Here is a 13,863-nt window from a genome sequence, read left to right on the forward strand (position 1 = left end):
ATGCTTTATTGACGTACATTATTTTAACGAATTATAATGTAAATGTATCCAAACGAATTACTACAAACGTATGTACGTAAAATCATGCCAAAAACAATTTACTGTAGCGCCATTGTATTTTTTTTTTTTTCTTAGAGGAACTAGCCTTTGAAAGTCAGTTGACATTTACATGTATATCGGACTGTTAGCGTCATCTCATGAAGCAGTAGGAAGCACAGTAGTTTTCCCAAAAAGAAAAATGATTATACCCACAGGGAACTGGATAAAGAAATAAAAATTACGATTAGGCATCGTAACCCATGATGAATTGTCATCCACACGACACAACCTACAGTACATTATACGCACTTGCAATACTTCCTTATATCTATTATACATTTCCTTGTTTCATGTGTACTCTCATATGTGTTAGAACATGGCGAAGCATCCAAAAAGAGTTTTATTCTATAACAATATACCTTCACAAAAGGATCTAAGTAAACGTTTCAGCTTTTCACGTCTCTCTCACTTCGCAATGATCTAGCCAACACCCTCAATAAACGTCATTTCTCTTACCTGGTTTTTCGACAAGGACGGAGCTACAAGTCTGCTCGATGAGACTGCCGAAGAAAGTCTGGCAAGCTGGGAGTACGGGCCAGAGAATGATTGTATCCAAGGTCAAGTTGAAGGTGACTTTGAACGTTCTGTGTGTTCTGGCGCTGCCGGTACGACAGTTTGGTCGGTGCCATTGCCTGACTGTCGCCGGCTCCCTCTAGACAAAATGGGAGAAACATCATACAGCGTTCCTTTAGGAGTATTTAACAATATCACGCCCTTGCTTCGATTTATTGTTTATTTCTGAGGTAATGATGAATCACATATGCTTTAATGGAAAAGCTGATATTCAAATGTTACGTATATAACCACACCCACTTGTCTCAAGCAAGACCCCGATACAATTCGCATCCGTTCTTATGGTAGAGGTTAATCAGATAATGATCATATACATACGGTTTAGGTTACACTTATTTATTTGTAAAGCAAGGGGTAATAGAGAAAGACGTTCGTTGCTGCAGTGGGTCGATAATCGGATCCTGTTGCGCAGCTTCCTTACATTACATAAGCATGGCGGCAGAGTGTCGACAGACGCCAGCCTGGCAGAGCGTGCCTCTTCTACCTAGCAAGCAATAAATAACCTGTTTGACCTTAGCTGATCGTCATGATTAAGTTTGATATATTGTTTCTATTTGAATAGACTTAACATCGCTAAATTAGATGATCGATTCACAAGTACACGGCATGTATATTATAACTGACGGACAATAGAGGCTGGTACAGTGAGTATCATCGCCTATCACCATCTTACCCACATGGCTGTCACCATCACACCACATGTGAACAGAGACGGATGAAAACGTTTTATTCATCATAATCAAGGTCGCCTCAAGGACATACATGGATCAAATGCTCAGCACGGTATTTACAGAATAGAATTAAGAGTATGCACCACCAGTTTGGTTTTCCCATTTGAGACAGCTGTACTAAGGAAGGTCCAGTAGAGAGCAGCAAGGTTAGTTTATATAAATAGAGGTGAGCTGCAGGTGAATGAGAGTGTTATTGATTTTATCCTCACTGGGAGAGGGAGAGAACGTGCGAACTGTCATACACTTGCTGGGAGGAAATATAACTATTCTAACACTGCTGGAAGTGATTAACATGATAACCGTCTTATCCTTGCTGGAAGTGACTGACATGATAACTGTCTTAATCTTGCTGGAAGTGACTGACATTGATAATTGTCTTAACCTTGCTGAAAGTGACTAACATGATTACTGTCTTAACCTTGCTGGAAGTGAATAACAACTCTCTTAACCTTGCTGGAAGTGACTGACAACTGTCTTAACCTTGTTGAAAGTGACTGACATGATAACTCTTAACCTTGCTGGAAGTGACTGACATGATAACTGTCAACCTTGCTGAAAGTGACTGACATGATTACTGTCTTAACCTTGCTGGAAGTTACTGACATAATAACTTTTAACCTTGCTGGAAGTGACTAACATGATAACTGTCAACCTTGATGGAAGTGACTAATATGGTTACTGTCTTAACCCTGCTGGAAGTGACTGACATGATAACTGTCTTAACCTAGCTTGAAGTGACTGACATGATAATTGTCTTAACCTTGCTGGAAGTGACTGACATGATAATTGTCTTAACCTAGCTGGAAGTGACTGACATGATAACTGTCTTAACCTTGCTGGAAGTGACTGACATGATTACTGTCTTAACCTTGCTGGAAGTGACTAACATGATAACTGTCTTAACCTTGCTGGAAGTGACTAACATGATAACTGTCTTAACCTTGCTGGAACTGACTGGCATGATAACTGTCTTAACCTTGCTGGAAGTGACTAACATGATAACTGTCTTAACCTTGCTGGAAGTGACTGACATTGATAACTGTCTTAACCTTGCTGGAAGTGACTGACATTGATAACTGTCTTAACCTTGCTGGAAGTGACTAACATGATAACTGTCTTAACCTTGCTGGAAGTGACTGACATGATAACTGTCTTAACCTTGCTGGAAGTGACTGACATTGATAACTGTCTTAACCTTGCTGGAAGTGACTGACATGATAACTGTCTTAACCTTGCTGGAAGTGACTGGCATGATAACTGTCTTAACCTTGCTGGAAGTGACTGACATGATAACTGTCTTAACCTTGCTGGAAGTGACTGACATTGATAACTGTCTTAACCTTGCTGGAAGTGACTGACATTGATAACTGTCTTAACCTTGCTGGAAGTGACTGACATTGATAACTGTCTTAACCTTGCTGGAAGTGACTGACATTGATAACTGTCTTAACCTTGCTGTGAAGTGACTGACATTGATAACTGTCTTAACCTTGCTGGAAGTGACTGACATTGATAACTGTCTTAAACCTTGCTGGAAGTGACTGACATTGATAACTGTCTTAACCTTGCTGAAGTGACTGACATTGATAACTGTCTTAACCTTGCTGAAGTGACTGCATTGATAACTGTCTTAACCTTGCTGGAAGTGACTGACATTGATAACGTCTTACCGCAGGAAGTGACTGACATTGATAACTGTCTTAACCTTGCTGGAAGTGACTGACATTGATAACTGTCTTAACCTTGCTGGAAGTGACTGACATTGATAACTGTCTTAACCTTGCTGGAAGTGACTGACATGATAACTGTCTTAACCTTGCTGGAAGTGACTGACATGATAACTGTCTTAATCGTGCTGGAAGTGCCTGACATGATAATTGTCTTAACCTGTTGGAAGTGACTGACATGATAACTGTCTTAACCTTGCTGGAAGAGACTGACATTGATAGCTGTCTTAACGTTGCTGGAAGTGTCCAACATGATAGCTGTCTTAACCTTGTTGGAAGTGACTGACATGATAACTGTCTTAACCTTGTTGGAAGTGACTGACATGATAACTGTCTTAATCGTGCTGGAAGTGCCTGACATGATAATTGTCTTAACCTGTTGGAAGTGACTGACATGATAACTGTCTTAACCTTGTTGGAAGTGACTGACATGATAACTGTCTTAACCTTGTTGGAAGTGACTGACATGATAACTGTCTTAACCTTGTTGGAAGTGACTGACATGATAACTGTCTTAATCGTGCTGGAAGTGTCCAACATGATAACTGTCTTAACTTTGTTGGAAGTGACTGACATGATAACTGTCTTAACCTTGTTGGAAGTGACTGACATGATAACTGTCTTAACCTTGCTGGAACTGACTGACATGATAACTGTCTTAACCTTGCTGGAAGTGACTGACATGATAACTGTCTTAACCTTGCTGGAAGTGACTGACATGATAACTGTCTTAACCTTGCTGGAAGTGACTGACATGATAACTGTCTTAACCTTGCTGGAAGTGACTGACATGATAACTGTCTTAACCTTGCTGGAAGTGACTGACATGATAACTGTCATAACCTTGCTGGAAGTGACTGACATGATAACTTCTTGACCTTGCTGGAAGTGACTGACATTGGTAACTGTCTTAACCTTGTTGTAAGTGACTAACTCGACTTACTGTTTTAACCTGTCTGGAGGGGACGACATGATAACTTTGCCGGAAGGGACGAACATGATTATTACTTTAACCTTTGCTGAAAGGGACCAATGTGATAACTATGTTAAGTGTGGAGGAGACGAACATGATAACTAGCTTAATCTTGCTGGAAGGGGGAACACGAAAAGTATCTTGATTTTGCTAGAAACGAAGATTATTATAACTATCTTAACATTTCTAGAAGGAGGGAACATTATTACTAACAAGATGGTGATAGGATTCTACATTATATTATTGCAGTATTTACGAAATTGCCAAGAAACGATCAACATCGGAACATGAAAAGATGGAAAAAAATACGAGTGTGGGTGAATCTACGGTGGATGAGTGGAGCAGTTTGTGGAAAAACTCGTAAATGCAGAGTGGAATCATTTTAACAAACTGTGTAATAAAAAAAATCATATATTGTATATATACAACTTCCCAAGAATTTTCCTGAAAAACAGTAAAGAGTAGATATGAGATAACGTTAAAACAGAAGAAAATACAAATGAATCTGTTGTGAGGGACTAAGTGGAAACAGTCTGTGGAAAAATATGGGAATTATTGCATCAATATAGGATATTTAGGATGGAGAAAGGACAAATAGGGAAGAGTGAACACCATGAGAACTGATCATGACAGGAAAAAAACGATGGTATGACATCATCTCTAAAAGCGAACCAACAGAGACATATTTGGCAAGTTGGATCTGGATCCACATGACCATCATGAAAAGGATCTTGAGTTTAAGAATGTGACGTAGTGACTGCATTGCGAGATGCCATTAACACTTCCATTAGTTACAGACGGCCCCGTGGGAACCAGTACGTTCAAAAATTCTAACAAGCATCGAAGCAGGTAACACAGGAGTGATACAGGAAGTGTTGTAAAGATGAAGTAAGGAGAATGCTGACTGATGGTATCCATCCATAGTGACAGTACAGTGAATCAAGGGACAAGCGTATCTCCCGGTGATGCAAGACGCACTCATGAAATAGATATATCAGATTCAAGACATGGGACAGATAAATCATACTCTCTACACAGAGACGCACACGCAGATAATCATCGATAGGTAATCACACACACACACACACACACACACACACACACAACACACACACACACAAACACACACACACCTTATGTAACACTCGACACAGGTGGTGCCCTTGTCAGTAAAACGAGTTGGGTCGGTGATATGATAATTTCACGGCTCCCTGTTACAATGTCATGGGTTGGAGTGTGTATCGGGTGTCATGGGTTGGTCGGTCGGTGTGTCGCTGTGTCAAGGGTTGGTTGGGTGTTATGGGTCGGTCAGTGTGTCGCTGTGTCATGGGTTGGTTGGGTGTCAAGGGTTGGTCGGTGTATCTACATCGTCAGTCAGGTGTCTAGTCGACTCCTTTATTGTTAAGTCTGTCAGCACATCTGACAACGTGTCATTACTTCAGACTCCGGCGCACCTGACGCTCATGATCAAACACATAATCATACTTATTTTTAAAGGTCAGTATTAAGGGTTAGATTATGTACCAATCATGAAACACAAACGTTATCTGCATGTACAGTTGGCTTCTACATTTATTTTTTTCCCTCGTGTCTCTCGTAGCATGAGAAACATTTCGATGAAGTATACACATAACTCAGTCAACCGTAGGGTACTTTTTGATAGGACACGAGCCACCTTGATGCTTACGATGAGATAAGCTCGTGGGTACGACGAATTTATTTGCTGGAGGACATTTACATGGGATTAACAGATAACAAAACATCTGATAGTCTATGGTGAGGTTATATGCTGGAGGACATTTACATGGGATTAACAGATAACCAAACACCTTATAGTGCTATGACGAGGTTATGTGCTGGAGGACAGGAATAGTGTCCTTAATTCGTGGTCTGTATAACTGGAGATAGGGTAGTAAAGAGTAAGTGTAAGCAGAGGAATCTCTGCTTGGCTGAGTGGTCATGGGGCGCCCGTACTGGCTGGTAGTCTCACCTCTGGTTGCGTAAAGATTGGGTTGCTATGTTGCTTTAAGTGTCTTCACAGTCGTCGGGGACCCGTAGCCAGCAGCAAAATGCTGCTCCTCGTTGTCTGAACCCTTTGAAACGAATAGTTTTCTGGGTTATGCAAATCTACAATAACCAGAAATCCTGACAAGAAACTAAGCAAGGAACATTTTGAGAAAAAATGTATTGGAATATTCTACATAGTGTTATAGTGGTTGATGAAAGGAATAAGTTAAGAGATTGGAACTGTGATTTCTGACAGCGTACAGGAGTTTGAATTGTCTGAACGATGGTAAAGTTTAGGAGATGGGGCCTCACAAGAGTCGATCTCTCCGCACCGTACAAACAGGAGATTACACGCAACACACACACACACACACACACACACACACACACACACACACACACACACACACACACCATCTTGCCACCTGCTCCCAACCTTACCTTCCAGCACCATTTAAGGCTCTCGTCTGTAGCTGACGACCTACCAGTCAGACTGAACTGCCCAGGTTCCTGTCCTCCATCATCAGTACTTCTCTTAGGTGATCAGAATGCTCAATAACGAGGTGACCAAGCCTACAGTCTCCTAGCAGATTGCGAACCCATCGCCAGCATGAAATACACTCGTCAGTTTGGTCATATGAAGACCTCTGCCTACCATCGCCTCGACGGCTTCCTGGACTTTATCTACCTTGAGTGATGAAGACCTCTGTGGGTGTCATCCTCGCTGACGTCACTAAAGCTTTCAAACCAGGCAGCCACAACATTATCATCAACAAATTCATAAAATCTTGGCTGGCGGAGAGGTCTCATGCGATGACTAGCACACTTTCGTAGTAAAAGGTGTCAGGTTATACATTTCCGAGGGGTCATCTCCACCTTTGAGGCCCTTGGCCCTCACCCGTGGCGTCCCATAAGATACAAAGATTAAAGCCGTCTGATTCATCATACTTACCGCTGATGCGTTGACGGAAGTATGTCGACGACTGTGCAGTTAGTATCAACGTTGACGACAGTTCCAACTACGTTCGGTCAGCCGAGACACTCCTACTCCTAATAGCCTCCGGAGGTGGACCACCGCCTGCTATGTCACCAACAACCAAACCAGGCCTGTAGTCGTGTGCATCAACCTTGCTTTCAGCCCTGGACCACCTCCTGCTGTCTCACCAGGTCCTAGTCTCCTCCAGGGTGTTCAGTCTACCATGCTTATTGGTGTCATTCTGGACGACGAACTAAGTTGGAAGAAACACACCAGGGCCGTCATCAATTCCTCCTCTATCTTCTCGACGTTTCCGTCGATTTATTATGCTTGGACTCCCTGTGCTTGAACTCTAATATCTCAACAGCTCATTTGATACCAGACTTACCTATGGCTCCGACCCCTTTTCTCCCTCCTTAACCACCACACAACAGAGTCCCTCTTTCACCACCTAACAAGAGATGCTTATCACTGGTCCTCCCGACTCATTCTAACCATCACATGGATCTTATCTGACATCTCGCAAAGACACCGCTATATCACTCATGCCACCGTCACCCTCAGCTACCTGATATCACTCGTCCCCAAGTTGCAGTTCGACAGCAACCACATCGAACCAGTTCAGCTCGTACAGACCGCTTCAAGAACAACCCCACCCCCGCCATCGTCAACATCAACAGTCAGTAGACTGTATATCAACTCACCGTAGCCTCCGTCTAAAGTCTCTGTCTAAAGTCTGTTCAAACCCCCTCGCCCCACCCGACCCTTTCTCATAACCACACTGTTATGTGTCCCACGCATTTCTTCATATATTCACTCTTCCGGTGCAGTCAGCTCAATGCAAAAATAGTAATAACATTCAAGAGATAGGGCACCACGAGTACAATATGATATATATATTGATTGGTTCTCAGTGAATGTAGGTTTGCGGCAGGGGTGTGTGATGTCTCCATGGTTGTTTAACTTGTTTATGGATGGGGTTGTTAGGGAGGTAAATGCAAGAGTTTTGGAAAGAGGGGCAAGTATGAAGTCTGTTAGGGATGAGAGAGCTTGGGAAGTGAGTCAGTTGTTGTTCGCTGATGATACAGCGCTGGTGGTTGATTCATGTGAGAAACTGCAGAAGCTGGTGACTGAGTTTGGTAAAGTGTGTGAAAGAAGAAAGTTAAGAGTAAATGTGAATAAGAGCAAGGTTATTAGGTACAGTAGGGTTGAGGGTCAAGTCAATTGGGAGGTAAGTTTGAATGGAGCAAAACTGGAGGAAGTAAAGTGTTTTAGATATCTGGAAGTGGATCTGGCAGCGGATGGAACCATGGAAGCGGAAGTGGATCATAGGGTGGGGGAGGGGGCGAAAATCCTGGGAGCCTTGAAGAATGTGTGGAAGTCGAGAACATTATCTCGGAAAGCAAAAATGGGTATGTTTGAAGGAATAGTGGTTCCAACAGTGTTGTATGGTTGCGAGGCGTGGGCTATGGATAGAGTTGTGTGCAGGAGGATGGATGTGCTGGAAATGAGATGTTTGAGAACAATGTGTGGTGTGAGGTGGTTTGATCGAGTAAGTAACGTAAGGGTAAGAGAGATGTGTGGAAATCAAAAGAGCGTGGTTGAGAGAGCAGAAGAGGGTGTTTTGAAATGGTTTGGGCACATGGAGAGAATGAGTGAGGAAAGATTGACCAAGAGGATATATGTGTTAGAGGTGGAGGGAACGAGGAGAAGTGGGAGACCAAATTGGAGGTGGAAAGATGGACTGAAAAAGATTTTGTGTGTGATCGGGGCCTGAACATATATATATATATATATATATATATATATATATATATATATATATATATATATATATATATATATTTGTCGCTGTCTCCCGCGTTTGCGAGGTAGCGCAAGGAAACAGACGAAAGAAATAGCCCAACCCACCCCCATACACATGTATATACATACGTCCACACACGCAAATATACATACCTACACAGCTATCCATGGTTTACCCCAGACGCTTCACATGCCCTGATTCAATCCACTGACAGCATGTCAACGCCGGTATACCACATCGATCCAATTCACTCTATTCCTTGCCCTCCTTTCACTCTCCTGCATGTTCAGGCCCCGATCACACAAAATCTTTTTCACTCCATCTTTCCACCTCCAATTTGGTCTCCCACTTCTCCTCGTTCCCTCCACCTCCGACACATATATCCTCTTGGTCAATCTTTCCTCACTCATTCTCTCCATGTGCCCAAACCATTTCAAAACACCCTCTTCTGCTCTCTCAACCACGCTCTTTTGATTTCCACACATCTCTCTTACCCTTACGTTACTTACTCGATCAAACCACCTCACACCACACATTGTCCTCAAACATCTCATTTCCAGCACATCCATCCTCCTGCGCACAACTCTATCCATAGCCCACGCCTCGCAACCATACAACATTGTTGGAACCACTATTCCTTCAAACATACCCATTTTTGCTTTCCGAGATAATGTTCTCGACTTCCACACATTCTTCAAGGCTCCCAGAATTTTCGCTCCCTATGATTCACTTCCGCTTCCATGGTTCCATCCGCTGCCAGATGCACTCCCAGATATCTAAAACACTTTACTTCCTCCAGTTTTTCTCCATTCAAACTTACCTCCCAATTGACTTGACCCTCAACCCTACTGTACCTAATAACCTTGCTCTTATTCACATTTACTCTTAACTTTCTTCTTTCACACACTTTACCAAACTCAGTCACCAGCTTCTGCAGTTTCTCACATGAATCAGCCACCAGCGCTGTATCATCAGCGAACAACAACTGACTCACTTCCCAAGCTCTCTCATCCCCAACAGACTTCATACTTGCCCCTCTTTCCAAAACTCTTGCATTCGCCTCCCTAACAACCCCATCCATAAACAAATTAAACAACCATGGAGACATCACACACCCCTGCCGCAAACCTACATTCACTGTATATATATATATATATATATATATATATATATATATATATATATATATATATATATATATATATATATATTTATATATATATATATATATATATATATATATATATATATATATATATATATATATATATATATATATATATATATATATATATATATATATATATATATATAATCTGGGAGTGGATTTGGCAGCAGATGGAACCATGGAAGCGGAAGTGAATCATAGGGAGCGAAAATTCTGGGAGCCTTGAAGAATGTGGGGAAGTCGAGAACATTATCTCGGAAAGCAAAAATGGGTATATTTGAAGGAATAGTGGTTCCAACAATGTTGTATGGTTGCGAGGCGTGGGCTATGGATAGAGTTGTGCGTAGGAGGATGGATGTGCTGGAAATGAGATGTTTGAGGACAATATGTGGTGTGAGGTGGTTTGACCGAGTAAGTAATAATAGGGTAAGAGAGATGTGTGGTAATAAAAAGAGTGTGGTTGAGAGAGCAGAAGAGGGTGTTTTGAAATGGTTTGGGCACATGGAGAGAATGAGTGAGGAAAGATTGACCAAGAGGATATATGTGTCGGAGGTGGAGGGAACGAGGAGAAGTGGGAGACCAAATTGGAGGTGGAAAGATAGAGTGAAAAAGATTTTGAGTGATCGGGGCCAGAACATGAAGGAGGGTGAAAGGCGTGCAAGGAATAGAGTGAATTGGAACGATGTGGTATACCGTGGTCGACGTGCTGTCAGTGGATTGAACCAGGGCATGTGAAGCGTCTGGGGTAGACCATGGAAAGTTCTGTGGGGCTTGGATGTGGAAAGGGAGCTGAGGTTTCGGTGTATTATTACATGACAGCTAGAGACTGAGTGTAAACGAATGGGGCCTTTGTTGTCTTTTCCTAGCGCTACCTCGCACACATGAGGGGGGAGGGGTATGTTATTCCATGTGTGGCGAGGTGGCGATGGAAATGAATAAAGGCAGACAGTATGAATTATGTACATGTGTATATATGTATATGTCTGTGTGTGTATATATATGTGTACATTAAGATGTATAGGTATGTGTATTTGCGTGTGTGGACGTGTATGTATATACATGTGTATGTGGGTGGGTTGGGCCGTTCTTTCGTCTGTGTCCTTGCGCTACCTCGCTAACGCGGGAGACAGCGACAAGGCAAAATAAAATAAATAATGAAATATATATATATATATATATATATATATATATATATATATATATATATATATATATATATATATATGTATATATATATATATATATATATATATATATATATATATATATATATATATATATATATATATATATATATATATATATATATATATATACATATATATACATATATATATATATATATATATATATATATATATATATATATATATATATATATATATATGTATATATATATATATATATATGAAAGGGTAATAGAGAGAGAGATGTGTGGTAATAAAAAGTGTGGTTGAGAGAGCAGAAGAGGGTGTATTGAAATGGTTTAGTCACATGGAGAGAATGAGCGAGGAAAGATTGACAGAGACGATATATATGGCAGAGGTGGAAGGAACGAAGAGAAATGGGAGGCCAAATTGGAGGTGGAAGGATGGAATGAAAAAGATTTTGAGCGATCGGGGCCTGAACATACAGGAAGGTGAAAGGCGTGCAAGGAATAGAGTGAATTGGAACGATGTGGTATACAGGGGTCAACGTGCTATATATATATATATATATATATATATATATATATATATATATATATATATATATATATATATATATATATATATATACCTGCATGTACATACACAAGCATATACATATATGCACATGTACATGTTCATACTTCACCTTCATCCATTCATGGTGCCACCCCGCCCCACAGGGAACAGCATCACCACCCCCTTCGCCAGGTAACACTCATTCTCTAGCTGTCATGTGTAATGCACCGAAACCAGAGCTCCCTATCCACGTCAGGCCCCACAGACCTTTCCATGGTTTACCACAAACTTTTCACATGCCCTGGTTCAGTCCATTGACAGCGCGTCAACCCCAATATGCCACATCGTTCGAATTCACTCTATTTCGTGTACGCCTTTCACACTCCTGCACGTTCAGACCCCGATCGTTCAAAATCTTTTTCACTCCATTCTTCCACCTCCAGTTTGGTCTCCAGCTTCTCATTTTTCCCTCCACCTCTGGCACAAATAAACTCTTTGTCAACTTTTCCTCACTCATTCTCTCCTTATGTCCAAACCATTTCAACACACCCTTTTGTGCTCTCTCAACCAAACTCTTTTTATTACCAGACATCCACCCTCTTTCGTAGAACTCTATCCATAGCCCACGCCTCGCAACCATACAACATTGTTGGAACCACTATTCCTTCAAACATACCCATTTTTGCTTTCCGAGATAATGTTCTCGACTTCCACACATTTTTCAAGGCTCCCAAAATTTTCGCCCCTCCCCCACCCTATGATCCACTTCCGCTTCCATGGTTCCATCCGCTGACAGATCCACTCCCAGATATCTAAAACACTTCACTTCCTCCAGTTTTTCTCCATTCGAACTCACCTCCCAGTTGACTTGACCCTCAACCCTACTGTACCTAATAACCTTGCTCTTATTCACATTTACTCTTAACTTTCTTCTTCCACACACTTTACCAAACTCAGTCACCAGCTTCTGCAGTTTCTCACATGAATCAGCCACCAGCGCTGTATCATCAGCGAACAACAACTGACTCACTTCCCAAGCTCTCTCATCCCCAACAGACTTCATACTTGCCCCTCTTTCCAGGACTCTTACATTTACCTCCCTAACAACCCCATCCATAAACAAATTAAACAACCATGGAGACATCACACACCCCTGCCGCAAACCTACATTCACTGAGAACCAATCACTTTCCTCTCTTCCTACACGTACACATGCCTTACATCCTCGATAAAAACTTTTCACTGCTTCTAACAACTTGCCTCCCACACCATATATTCTCAATACCTTCCACAGAGCATCTCTATCAACTCTATCATATGCCTTCTCCAGATCCATAAATGCTACATACAAATCCATTTGCTTTTCTAAGTATTTCTCACATACATTCTTCAAAGCAAACACCTGATCCACACATCCTCTACCACTTCTGAAACCGCACTGCTCTTCCCCAATCTGATGCTCTGTACATATATATATATATATATATATATATATATATATATATATATATATATATATATATATATATATATATAATCTGGGAGTGGATTTGGCAGCAGATGGAACCATGGAAGCGGAAGTGAATCATAGGGAGCGAAAATTCTGGGAGCCTTGAAGAATGTGGGGAAGTCGAGAACATTATCTCGGAAAGCAAAAATGGGTATATTTGAAGGAATAGTGGTTCCAACAATGTTGTATGGTTGCGAGGCGTGGGCTATGGATAGAGTTGTGCGTAGGAGGATGGATGTGCTGGAAATGAGATGTTTGAGGACAATATGTGGTGTGAGGTGGTTTGATCGAGTAAGTAATGATAGGGTAAGAGAGATGTGTGGTAATAAAAAGAGTGTGGTTGAGAGAGCAGAAGAGGGTGTTTTGAAATGGTTTGGGCACATGGAGAGAATGAGTGAGGAAAGATTGACCAAGAGGATATATGTGTCGGAGGTGGAGGGAACGAGGAGAAGTGGGAGACCAAATTGGAGGTGGAAAGATAGAGTGAAAAAGATTTTGAGTGATCGGGGCCAGAACATGAAGGAGGGTGAAAGGCGTGCAAGGAATAGAGTGAATTGGAACGATGTGGTATACCGTGGTCGACGTG

The 13,863-nt window shown here is 41.5% G+C and overlaps 1 protein-coding gene across 3 annotated transcripts in view; it reads right to left on the bottom strand.

Annotated features, from left to right (window-relative positions):
- The window catches only part of Ldh (Lactate dehydrogenase), a 114,662-nt gene extending 107,084 nt beyond the window's left edge, over positions 1-7,578 (bottom strand). Inside the window, exons 1-2 of one of the 3 annotated variants that reach the window (XM_071671385.1) lie at positions 7,475-7,578; positions 7,063-7,339 (exon numbers count right to left, since the gene is read on the bottom strand). The gene's annotated coding sequence lies outside the window, so the exon portion shown is untranslated. Of the gene's footprint in view, positions 1-555; positions 732-7,062; positions 7,340-7,474 lie in introns of those variants that run through there. The other 2 variants (XM_071671375.1, XM_071671376.1) reach the window with 2 other exon arrangements.
- Positions 7,579-13,863: the final 6,285 nt, after the last annotated feature.

Source organism: Panulirus ornatus, chromosome 16, assembly GCF_036320965.1.
Source record: "Panulirus ornatus isolate Po-2019 chromosome 16, ASM3632096v1, whole genome shotgun sequence".
In the NCBI taxonomy this organism is placed as follows: Eukaryota; Metazoa; Arthropoda; class Malacostraca; order Decapoda; family Palinuridae; genus Panulirus; species Panulirus ornatus.